Source organism: Solanum stenotomum, chromosome 10 (genome assembly GCF_019186545.1).
Source record: "Solanum stenotomum isolate F172 chromosome 10, ASM1918654v1, whole genome shotgun sequence".
Classification (NCBI taxonomy): Eukaryota; Viridiplantae; Streptophyta; class Magnoliopsida; order Solanales; family Solanaceae; genus Solanum; species Solanum stenotomum.
Window position 1 is genome coordinate 29,951,873 of NC_064291.1, and position 11,330 is coordinate 29,963,202.

At 36.6% G+C, this 11,330-nt stretch overlaps 1 pseudogene; it reads left to right on the plus strand.

The window, feature by feature from the left end:
- Positions 1-298: 298 nt before the first annotated feature.
- LOC125842877 (F-box/FBD/LRR-repeat protein At1g13570-like) lies at positions 299-1,702 on the plus strand (annotated as a pseudogene).
- The last annotated feature ends 9,628 nt before the right edge of the window (positions 1,703-11,330 follow it).

An 11,330-nucleotide genomic window follows, 5' to 3' on the forward strand; every position in this document is an offset into this window, starting at 1 on the left:
TAGTGCTAATGGTCTTCTAACCAAAAGATTGTATTGTGTATATAGGTGAAATATCATTTTATTTGTACATATATATATTTGTTGAATCCCCTGCACACTAGATAGCATGAAAATCGTTGCGCCACCACTATAGTCTTCTTCTTTCCATATGGTCAATTATGAGTTGTTATTTCCTGTCCATGAAATTATATTGCAGACATTAAACTACCAGTTGTTGAAATATCTTTGGGTATGATATTGCCTTTATCCCTTATTTTTATTATTTTCAGAGTTGCTGCAAACTTGTTTTTATTAGACCATGATGAATGCTTCGACATATGGTGTGGATACAATAAGCAATTTGCCTTGTAATGTTCTTGATGGAATTCTATGGTGCTTGCCTTGGAAAGATGCAGTGATGACCAGTATCTTGTCAAAAGACTGGAGGTACAAATGGGTAACACGTCAACAACTTGATTTTAATGATGAGTTTTTCGAGTCTTTCAAACAAGATGAAGAAGCCAAGAGAATCATTTACCAAGTCCTATTACTCCATAAAGGATCAATATTAATGTTTAGACTCCAAGGTCGTAGTTTTACGAGTTATCCTGATATTGATCATTGGATTCACTTTTTGACGAAGAAAAATGTCCAGGAATTCACCCTTCATGTCAACTTCGAAAACAAATATCATTTACCTCATCACCTTTTACATTCCAACAATTACAGTATTTGGAACTTCAACATTGCTTGTTCCACCCTCCACACGGTTTCAAAGGGTTTGAGAAGCTTATTAATCTCCGTCTAAAATATGTCACTTTTGTTCCATCAATAATTACAAACCTCATCTCTAAAAGCCCGTTGCTTGAACGATTGAGGTTGTGTTGGTGCACAAACTTTGACACCCTTGAAATTGATGTCGCTAATCTCAAATTCTTCAAGCTTTATGGAAAATTAAAATCCATTTCCTTCAACAACACTCCTATGCTTGAAAAAGTTATTGTGTGTTTCACTGGATTTTTGACTGATACATCTCCTTTTTGCTCTAATCTTACAAATTTCTTCCATTACCCACCTTCACTGCTAGAACTGCATCTATGGGATTCAACATTAGAGGTAACATACATTATTTGTGACATACTAATTATTATCATAACGAATGATGAATCTGATTGACGTAACTTCTGACTTGCTTTTTGTACTTGATCATGGGTGGTGTGGGGGACTCTCTGAACAATATCAAATCTCTCAAGTTTTTTACCATGTCTTTGCGAACCTTAAGGAGGTTTCAGGTGTTGTTTACTTGATTACAAGTTGTCCTAAATTACAACATCTTACAATTGAATTTGTAAGCACTCTCTTGTTTTTTTTTATCATTAATTTGGTTCCTTCATTTGAATTCGCCTAATTAACTGTTCCTTGGAAATTCTTTTAGGACTCTTCGGGGATTAATGTTGAAGGTGTTGTACAATTTCTACGACCCCAATCATTTTTATACGGTGCGTTGAAGCTTCAAAGAGTTCAAGTGAGCATGTTTATGGGTCTTGAGATGGAAATGGAATTTATCAAGTTTATTTTGGCATCTACAGCTGTACTTGAGGAGATCTTCTTTTGGAATTTTGTGTATCTCGGTGTTCGTTCAGGTAAACAAATGATCGATGAGATAGAAGAATTCCGCAGAGCATCACCTAATGTTGATTTCATAGTTGAAGAAGACGAATAAGAAAACATGGAAGTGCTATGATTTTGCTTACATAGTACTTTTTTTTTTGGTAGCACTTAAGACTATCTGCACCTAAGAGAGTTTCCTACGTCTGTATGATGGTTTTGAGTAGTATTATCCTACATACATTATAATGTTGAACATCCTTGAGATTCCCTTGTCAACTAATGCAACAACTCAGGATCTGAAAATTTTGAATTGTGGTCAATGAGGTGGGCTGAGATAAGAACACTAGGTGTCTTTCCATCTGTCTAAGCCTTTGGTGCACAGAGTTGACTTGACATTTGTTGCTTGTGGAAGGTAGATGGAATTAGTCAAGGTGCGTCAAGTTGGCTCAGACACTATAGTTATCCCAAAAAAAAAGAGATTCTAAAATTGTGAGTTGTTAAATTCGTCGGGGGTAACTCCTATCTCAATAATAATAATAAAATTTTCAAGGGTATTGTTGGACCAAAATCCAAAACGAGGATATTTTTCTTCTATTTCCAATATTTCAACATTCTTTTTGGTCATTTTTCAATTTTTTTGATATTTTTGTTAAGCACTCAACTTCCGTTATTTTTAAGGACCAAATATACACATAGATTGCAGATTAATTAAAAGTTAAATGTACGTAGCTGAATATTAGGAGGATCAAAATTGGAATAACATCGTAACTCAAGAACCAAAATTGTTATTTTTACCTTTATAAAACAATGCAGGTGTTAGGGTTATTTGGAAATTTTACATAAATCACATAGTGTTACAAGTTAATTACATCATATCCCTACTATTTTCCAAATTACAAAAATTCCTTAAATTTTGTGTTATTCCTTATTGATTTTAAGCATATCTTAGTGGATCCACTTAGTTGATGATGTCTTTTACTCCGGCAAGGTATAAGACAGTTCTGGCAACGTGGGCGAGACGATTTATCATCACATAGCTCATAGTGATGATTGTCAGTTAGAGAATCTCCCAAGTAAGTGTAAAAGAGTTATTATTGAGCAAATTAGAGAGAGGCAATCTGAGAAACAAACAAAGTTTATCATTCGAGACAAGGAGATGCAATGAAGCAATACTTGACTATGAGGGTGCATTGAGAATATGAGGAAATATTTGTGGGCCTAAGGTGGGTGATTTGATTAGATTGATGTTGGAGCATCCAAAATGTACAATGTCTTGAGTCAACATTATTGGTGGTATGGTATGAAGAAGGGAATAGTTGAGTTTTTGGCCAAGTGTTTGACCTGCCAACAGGTCAAGTGTAAGAACGAGTGACCTAGTGGTATGTCTTAGAGGATGCCCATTTCTACATGGAAGTGGGAGCGTATCACTTTAGATTTTGTGGCGGGCTTGCTTACCACCATGGGTGGTTATGATTCTATTTGTGTGATTGTTGACAGATTGTCTACGGCCGCCCACTTTATTTTGGTCCAGGTGAAGTATATAGTCGAGGAGTTGGCTCAAGTCTACCTCAATAAGATAGTTCACTTACCTGGGGTACCATTATATTTCTATTATTTTCTACTGAGGTTCTCTCTTCACGAACTTTTGGAGGGCATTACAACATGGGAAGGGTACTCAATTTGATATGAGTACAACTTTTCACCCTCAGACAGATGGACGGTCCAAGCAGATGATTCAAGTAATGGAGGACATGCTTCAATCATGTGTGATAGACTTTGGTGACTATTAGGATCAGTATCTACCCTTAGCAAAGTTTGCTGACAACAATAGCTATAATTCTGGCATCCAAATGGCTCCTTTTGAGGCATTTTATGGTAAGGTATGTAGATCTCCGATTAGTCGATTCGATGTCATTTAGGTGAGTACCTTGGATACTGATTTTCTTACAGATGCTATGGAGCAGGTTCGTCTGATTCAGAGTAGCTTTTGACAACCTAGAGTAGGTAGAAGGTTTATGCTAATAGGAGAGTTTGAGCATAAGAGTTTATAGATGGTGATCATGTATGGCTTAAGATATCACCCTTGAAGGGTGTGATGAGGTTTGGAAAGAAGGGGAAACTTAGCCCTAAGTTCATTGGCCCGTTTGAGATATTGGAGAGGATCAGAGACTTGGCCAATCAATTGGCCTTGCCACCTATCTTGTTTGTTGTTTATCTTGTTTTCATGTCTCTGTGCTTTGGAAGTATGTACCCGATGAGTCCCATGTGATTTCACTAGATTCGGTGATTTCGGATCCAGAATTAACATTGAGGAGGAGCCTATATCTATTTTGGATAGGCAAGTTTGAAATCTAAGGACTAAGGAAATTTCTTCTATGAAAGTTAGATGGAAGCAGCGCCCGATCGAGGAGGATACTTGAAAAATAAAGTCTGATATGTGTGTCAGATATCCATAATTTTTCAAAGCTTCAATTACTCTCCTTTATTTTATATTCGAGGAGAACATGGTTTTCAATGTTGTATAATGTAATAACCCTGAGGGTCATTTTTGGAAATTCTAGAAAATATTACTGTATTACCCTCCTTGTAGTTTGATTAGTTTATGAGGTGAGTTTTGCCACAGGATAAAAAAGTTAAGATTTTTCGGAAGAGTTTTGAAAGTTTTCAAGTTCATGTATGTGACTTAGTTAACATCTAGAGCTACGAGTCTATGAATGAAATTTTATCCTGCCTATTGACTCTAGAATGAAGAATTTGGTCTAGGAGAGTTTTCGTTTCTAGTTCCTAGTGTAACATCCGACAATTTGAAATAGCTAAGAAGAGGCTTGGAATTTGAAATTTTTCATTTTTGGAAAGGATTTGAAAATCTGGAATTTGGCCAAGTGTGGAAATCAGTGAGTTTTTGGCCAACTTTGAGCAGTCATAACTTCCAGCTCAGGATGAGTTAGGAGTAGTTCCAGTTATGGTTGTTAAGCTTGTGGAATGATCTTTCCAACGCCACCGATTTTGCTCGATTCCGAGTTCGTATGAGCGAGTTATGCCCTTTTAAAGTTGGGCAGTTGACAAGGAATCCGTCCGGAAATTTAAGGGCATTTTAGTCTTTCCCCTAGCCAATTCTTTTGGGATTATATTGTTGCATAGGGCTGATCTTTGGATCATTTTTATTCCATTTTAAAGAGAGAAAGTTAGGGTTCTTGAGAGTGAAGAAGAGAAGAAGAAGAGAAGAAGGAGAAAAAGAAGAGAAGAAGAGGAGATCAACAAATTTCCGTCGTGGATTTTCGTTGGGGGTGATCCCTTTCAAGGTATGTGAGTTCTTTGTGTGGGTTTATCCTTTCCCCCACACACCAAGCTCATTTTATGATTTGAGAAAAGGATTGGATACGTTGTTGAAGTTGTTAGTTGTTGTTGATGTTGTTAGTTATGTTGTTGAAGTTATTGTTGGTTGTGAGACATGATTGGGTTGTGTTTTGTAATCCATTGTATGTTGAGAGATTGATGATCCTTAGTGTTTGGGGTTAAATCCATTGAAGTAAGGGTGGTTTAGAGTTGAAGAAAGACGGGTGAAAAGTCAAGTTTTCTGGGGAAGGGATTGGCGAGTCGCGCCTGTCATCGCGCCCCAAAAGGGGCTCTGAAGCCCAGCCCTTGGGGCGACGCGCCACTCAGAGCGCCAGCAGGCCCTCTCTGAAGTTTTTGGCCTGGCGCTCCGCGCCTCTTAGAGCGCCAAGCTTTCCCATTCTTTCCATGCTTTCTCATGCATGTTCCTAGGTGTTGTAGGTATTGTACCTATGTTCCCTAGTTGTTTCCCACACCCCAAAGTGTTTCTAAACATCCCGAACTCATCTAAATACGTGTGATCATATACCTTGAATCCATAGTTTAATTCAAGGCAAGTTAGTATCAAGTTAAAGAGAAGTTAGAGTCAAGTCAAGCCATGTTAAGAAGTAACTTCAAGCAAGTCCTCCAAGCTTTTCAAGAGTCTTCATTGAACGTTTTAACTTCATTTTTAGACTCAAGTTTCAAGTCAAACAAAGAGCTTAGAGTTTCAAGCTAAGTAAGGAGTCTCAAGACTCAAGTTAAGTCAAGAGTGTAAGTTGAGTTCATTTCTCAAAAGCTATTAGGGAACTATGTATTCCCAAAAGAAGTTTCTAAATGTTTTTACATTTGAGTAAGAAAGGAACTATGATTCCAAAAGAGCCTTAGGACTAGTTTTCAAGAAAAGGAACATCGTTTCCAAGTGAGCCTTTGGGCTAGATTTTGAGTAATTATCTCATTTAAAGAAAGATGTGTTTAAAACACTTATGAGTCAAAAGCATTTTGGGAGTAGTATCGAGCACCGATTTGGGGACGCGAGTTCATATTAAACTCAACTCTCCATAAGAACCATGTAGCCAACATGGGAGTTAACGGGTCATACTTTTTAGATGAACCTGTAAAGTTAAGCTAGTGGATCCACTTAGTAAAGTTAGCTTCCTATATCAAGACCGGGTATAGGATGGTCCTCAGGCAACGTGAGGTAAAACGTTGTATCATTAGCTTCCTATATCACGGCAAGGTATAGGATGGTCCTCGGGCAACGTGAGGTAAAACGTTGTATCACCACTCATATTCATAGTGGTGGTTTGTCGGTTAGAGAAGCTCCCACAGTAGAAAGAGCATGGTTCCTCGAGGTTTCTGCTTAGTATGGATGGGGGTATGGGACTTCATTCATACATTGCACAAGTAGACCTTGAGAGGAAGCATGGTATTTTCATGATATTATAAATATGATTTTTACGTCATGTTTTAAGAGTTTTACAAGCTTTATATATTGCATGTGTCTTATTGCCTTATATACTGAGTTCAGTTATTCATGAGTTGAACAGAGCCAAGGTAAGTGTTCTCTTGTACTCTTTTCAAGCTTGAGTCGTGGTTTAGGTTTCCAGCTCGCATACTCGTACATTCAATGTACTGATGCCAGTTGGCCTGCATCTTATGACGATGCAGATTCAGGTACCCCAGATCAGCATCCTGCACGTCATTGATCCAGCTGAGCACTCCAGAGTCAGTGGTGAGCCTCCTTGCTTTCCGGAGGACTCAATTATTTTGTGTACTTAGTTTTGTTCTATTAGGATGTTGCGGGGTCTGTTCCAACATCCATCTCAGTATTTTAGAGGCTTCATAGACAGTCAGTCAGTTAGTACTGAGTCTCTCATCTATGTATATATGTAAATATTCTATTTTGAGACTCGAGCTGCCTTTTGGCATGTTATGCATCAGTTGGTTGTTTTATAACCTTTCATTGCATTGAATTATTTTGGTAAGTCAGGTTTCCGCTGAGTTAAGAAAGCCAGGCCAAGGGTTCGCTTGGGGCCAGCAATGGTCTCCGAGTGCCGGTCCTGCCCAGGGTGTAAGCTCGGGGCGTGACACCTAGGTCTTTATGTCGACTCGAATCCGTGAGTTGAGTTATTGAGCGAATTTAGACGAAGGTTTGAATTTGGTCAACATTCAGAGTTCGAATGCTCGAATTGGATTTTCGTCGATTTCGTTGGATTTAGGAGGTAATTTTATGCCTAGGTAGGGTTTTAGTTGAATTTCTGAGGATATTTTAATCTTTTTGATGAAAGTTAGTTATTGTGTGTTTAACGGGTCCCGAGTCAACGAAACCTCGAATCTCTATTTTGATTGTTCCATTGATTCTGGAACATTGAATTTAGTGGAGTAGTATATTTTGTTTGTGTGCACGAGATTTCAAATGAATCCCAAGGATCCTTTTAGAGAATTTTGTGCCTTAATGTGTTGTTATTGCTATTGTTTCTGATGTCTGGTAAAATTAATCATCGCAGATGGGATCTTCTTCCGCGATCACGTAAGTTATATTTGTTCACTACTAAAAAACTATCGAAAAACGACGAACTACGTTGCTTTTCAAAAAACAATGGACTGCGTCGCTTTTTGATTTTTTTTAACAAAAGCGACGAACTTCATCGCTTTTTTTAAATCTTCATTTTTTTCAATTTCCAAAATGCGACGCAGTCTGTTGCTTTTCTGGAAATTTAAATTTTGAAAATCCCCGAAAAGCGAAGAACTAAAGGACCCTGTCCGTCGCTTTTCTGGAAATTATTTTTTTGAAAAATCCAGAAAAGCAACGGAATAAAGGATCCATCGCTTTTCTGGGTTTTTAAAAAAAAAATCCCAGAATAGTGACGGACAAAACCACCCTGTCCGTCGCTTTTTCTGCATTTTTTTGACAGAATAAACTGTCAGTTTCTGGGCATTCTGCTGCACACCTGCAAATGCAATTCAATTCAATTCAATTCAGCTCAATCAAACACACAACATTATAAATAAGCTACATAAAACATAAAACAACAAACTTAAATTAACATTCAAAAGTATCTAAATCACAATTTAAAGACTTATAAAGTCTTTCAAAATTCGTTCCAACATTTCAAAAGGTTCATAAAAGAGACCTTAACTGGGGAGTGCGATCTACAAAATCATCATCCTCGTCACTGTCGTCGTCGGTGTCCTCGGCAGGAGAAGGTGTAGTAGGTCGACAAGCGAGGTTCAACACTTGTTCTTTGATTTGCTGAACGGTCGCACTAATGCTTTATTGTTCAACTACTTTTCTCCGCTCCGACTCTGTCAGTGCCGATGTTAGTTGTGCTATTTGAGCCGACATAGCAGCAATCTGAACACCGTCAAGTGTCTCGGCTTGACATGACGATCCAATACCTTGTAAGTTAACTGGAGTCGTCTTACATCATTTCGAGAGCCTACACCATAGAATCTACCCTTGTGTGTCCCCCCTCCCTACCACTTTTTCTATCCAAATTTGGGTGGACAATTCAGGTGTCATTGGACCGAACTATCTAGATTCTCAGCAACATACTGATTAAACTCATTATGCATATTAAATATAAAAATTAACATCAATATATATACATATCATAAATATATTCATTATTAATATATATTATTCATATTAAATAACTTACAAAAGTTCATTCGGCCCTTTCTGCCACCCACACATCCGGATCCGACTTATTTTCTTTCTTCTTCACATGAGTCCTCTTGAAAACCTCCAGTTCAATGGGAATGGACCCCATTTCTTTTTCTTATAAATAAAAATTGAAATTTATAACGATATATATGAATCAGCTAATTATTTATTTAAAAGTTTGAATTAGAACTTGCCATCTCAAATTGTAATTCAAATCCCTAAAATCCCAAATTCAAACTAGCTAGCTAGTGCTAAAATCCCAAATTCAAACTATTAGTCCTAAAATCTCAAATATAATTCAAACTAGTCCTAAATTTCAAATTCAAACTAGTCTTAGAATCACAAACTCAAACTAGTCCTAAAATTCCAAAATCAAACTAGTGCTAAAATCCAAATTCAAACTATTAGTAGTCCTAAAATCTCAAATATAATTCAAACTAGTCCTAAATTCCAAATTCAAACTAGTCTTAAAATCACAAATTCAAACTAGTCCTAAAATCCCAAAATCAAACTAGTGCTAAAATCCTAAATTCAAACTAGCTAGCTAGTCCTAATCTCAAATTCAAACTATCTAAAATTTGAAAATCAAACTAACTCAAATAATACCCAAATTCAAACAACTCCTTAATTACCCTAGTTCAAACTAATCCTACAATCCCAAAATCAAACTAATTAACTCAAGAAATACTCAAATTCAAACAAATCCTAAGATACTCTAATTCAAACTAACCCTAACATAAAAATTTTCAATTCACTCACTAACTAATAATCCCTAACTCAAACTAACAATCAATAAACTAATTACAATTAAATAACTAACAAAATCAAATATAGCTCAAATTGAAATTTTATTGATAAATAAAACCCTAACCTTAAGGAGAAGGAGAGAATGAAGAGAGAGGGGAAGGAGGAGGCGGCGGCAGCTCCAACGGGTGAGGCTCGCGGCGGCAGCTCCTGACGACTCCAACTAGCGGCAGCAACAAACAGAGGGACGGCGGCGGCAGTGAGGATCATAGTGGAGAGAAGGAGGAGAGAAAATATGAAATGGGAAGTGAGAAATAGGGGAAATCGCGTCTGTAAGTATCAGATATTTAATGAAAAGCGACGGACAACGTCTCTATGTCCGTCGCTTTTTTTAAAAATAGTTGACCAACATTTCAAAAAGCGACGGACATAGAGACGTTATCCGTCGCTTATTTAAAATATTTGACCAAATAATTTAACCAAGAAGCGACAGACGGCGTGGCTATTGTTAAATTTATATATAATTATTTTTAATTAAAAGGGACGGAAAACGTCTATATTTATATTAAATAAATAATTATTAATTTTATATATATATGGCGCAAAAATCCGCGGAAAAAAGCGACAGACTTAGAGATGCCGTCCGTCGCTTTCTGTAAAATAATTTAAAAAATATTTGTTTTTATTAAAAAGCGACGAATAGTGTGGCAAATGGCGTCGATTTTTGGAGCGACGCAGTCCGTCGCTTTTCTATCCGTCGTTTTTAGCAATTTTTAGTAGTGGTTGTGCATTGCATTCACGTGAGGTCCGCCTGGATTGCATAGGTATAAGCATACTAGGCATTGAAATGTGAAACCTGTGTTGCGGTCGCGCATGTAAAAAATGAGTTGAGTTATTTTCCTCTTCACGATCACATGGACTGAGTCGTGATCACGTGGAGTAACTGACCTGGCATATTCCTATTTCCTAAAATTGATATTACTTCCCCCATTCCTCTATTTTTGAACTCTAAGAACTTGGTTTATGTGATTTCAATGAGATTTTTTGAAATTATACTTTTGGGTAAGTGATTTTGACTCCAACCCTTCATTACTCATTTATTATTTCATAATTTTTAACATTAAATCATTGATTTCAAATTCTAAAGTTTGATATTAAGAGAGAAGAATGAAACACTGCGCATCTAGAGAAAAAAGAAACGGAGAGACGGAGAAGTAGAGGATGCTCTACTACAGGTAAGCCTCTGAACTCAACTTTGTTTTTGTAACTCTTTTTTCGTATGTGTAACAAAAAAATTCACATTGTAGAAACAATTTCGCAACTCAATAAATAACTAATCTTGATGTATATTCTTCTCGACTTAAATGGTAGGTTTTGTTTGTTGTAAACCCAAACCCAAGATATATGCCTAGTCTACGCAACACAAGCAGCATACTTCCCACTAGACAAAAGCCCTAGGGGCGGAACTCCCAAGGACTTTTTGGTACTTTTGATGTATGCATAATTCATATAGCAGTTGGAGTTTATTTTGATTTTAAAAAATTTCAGAGTAGATATCTCATATGTTAAGTATATATTTCTATAAAATCATTTTCTTGAAATGGAAATAGACGTCTGACATTCCAAAGATAGAGCATGAACTAATTGCTCTAATATAGGTTTTGCCGATTGCAAGAATAGATTTTTACAAGATTTTTTTCTATAAACGGAAGTAGCTTCCTTGTTCCCCCTTGCCAAAAAAATGTACGGTGTATTTGGGTGAAATATCCTTTTAAATTCATGCTTCCACCATTGTTGTCTCCAATCAACATTTTCCTAGTACTCTCTCATTCATCTTTATTTTTTCCCTCTGATATTTGAAAAATGATAAATTTCTATGCGATTGAAAATGTTGAACTAGTAGTTATATAAGACTATGCATACATTGTTGAAATGTGTATTTATGATAATTTGGATATTTTCTTTATTTCAGATCTGATTTTTTCGAGTTGTCTACAATCATGTGTATATAACC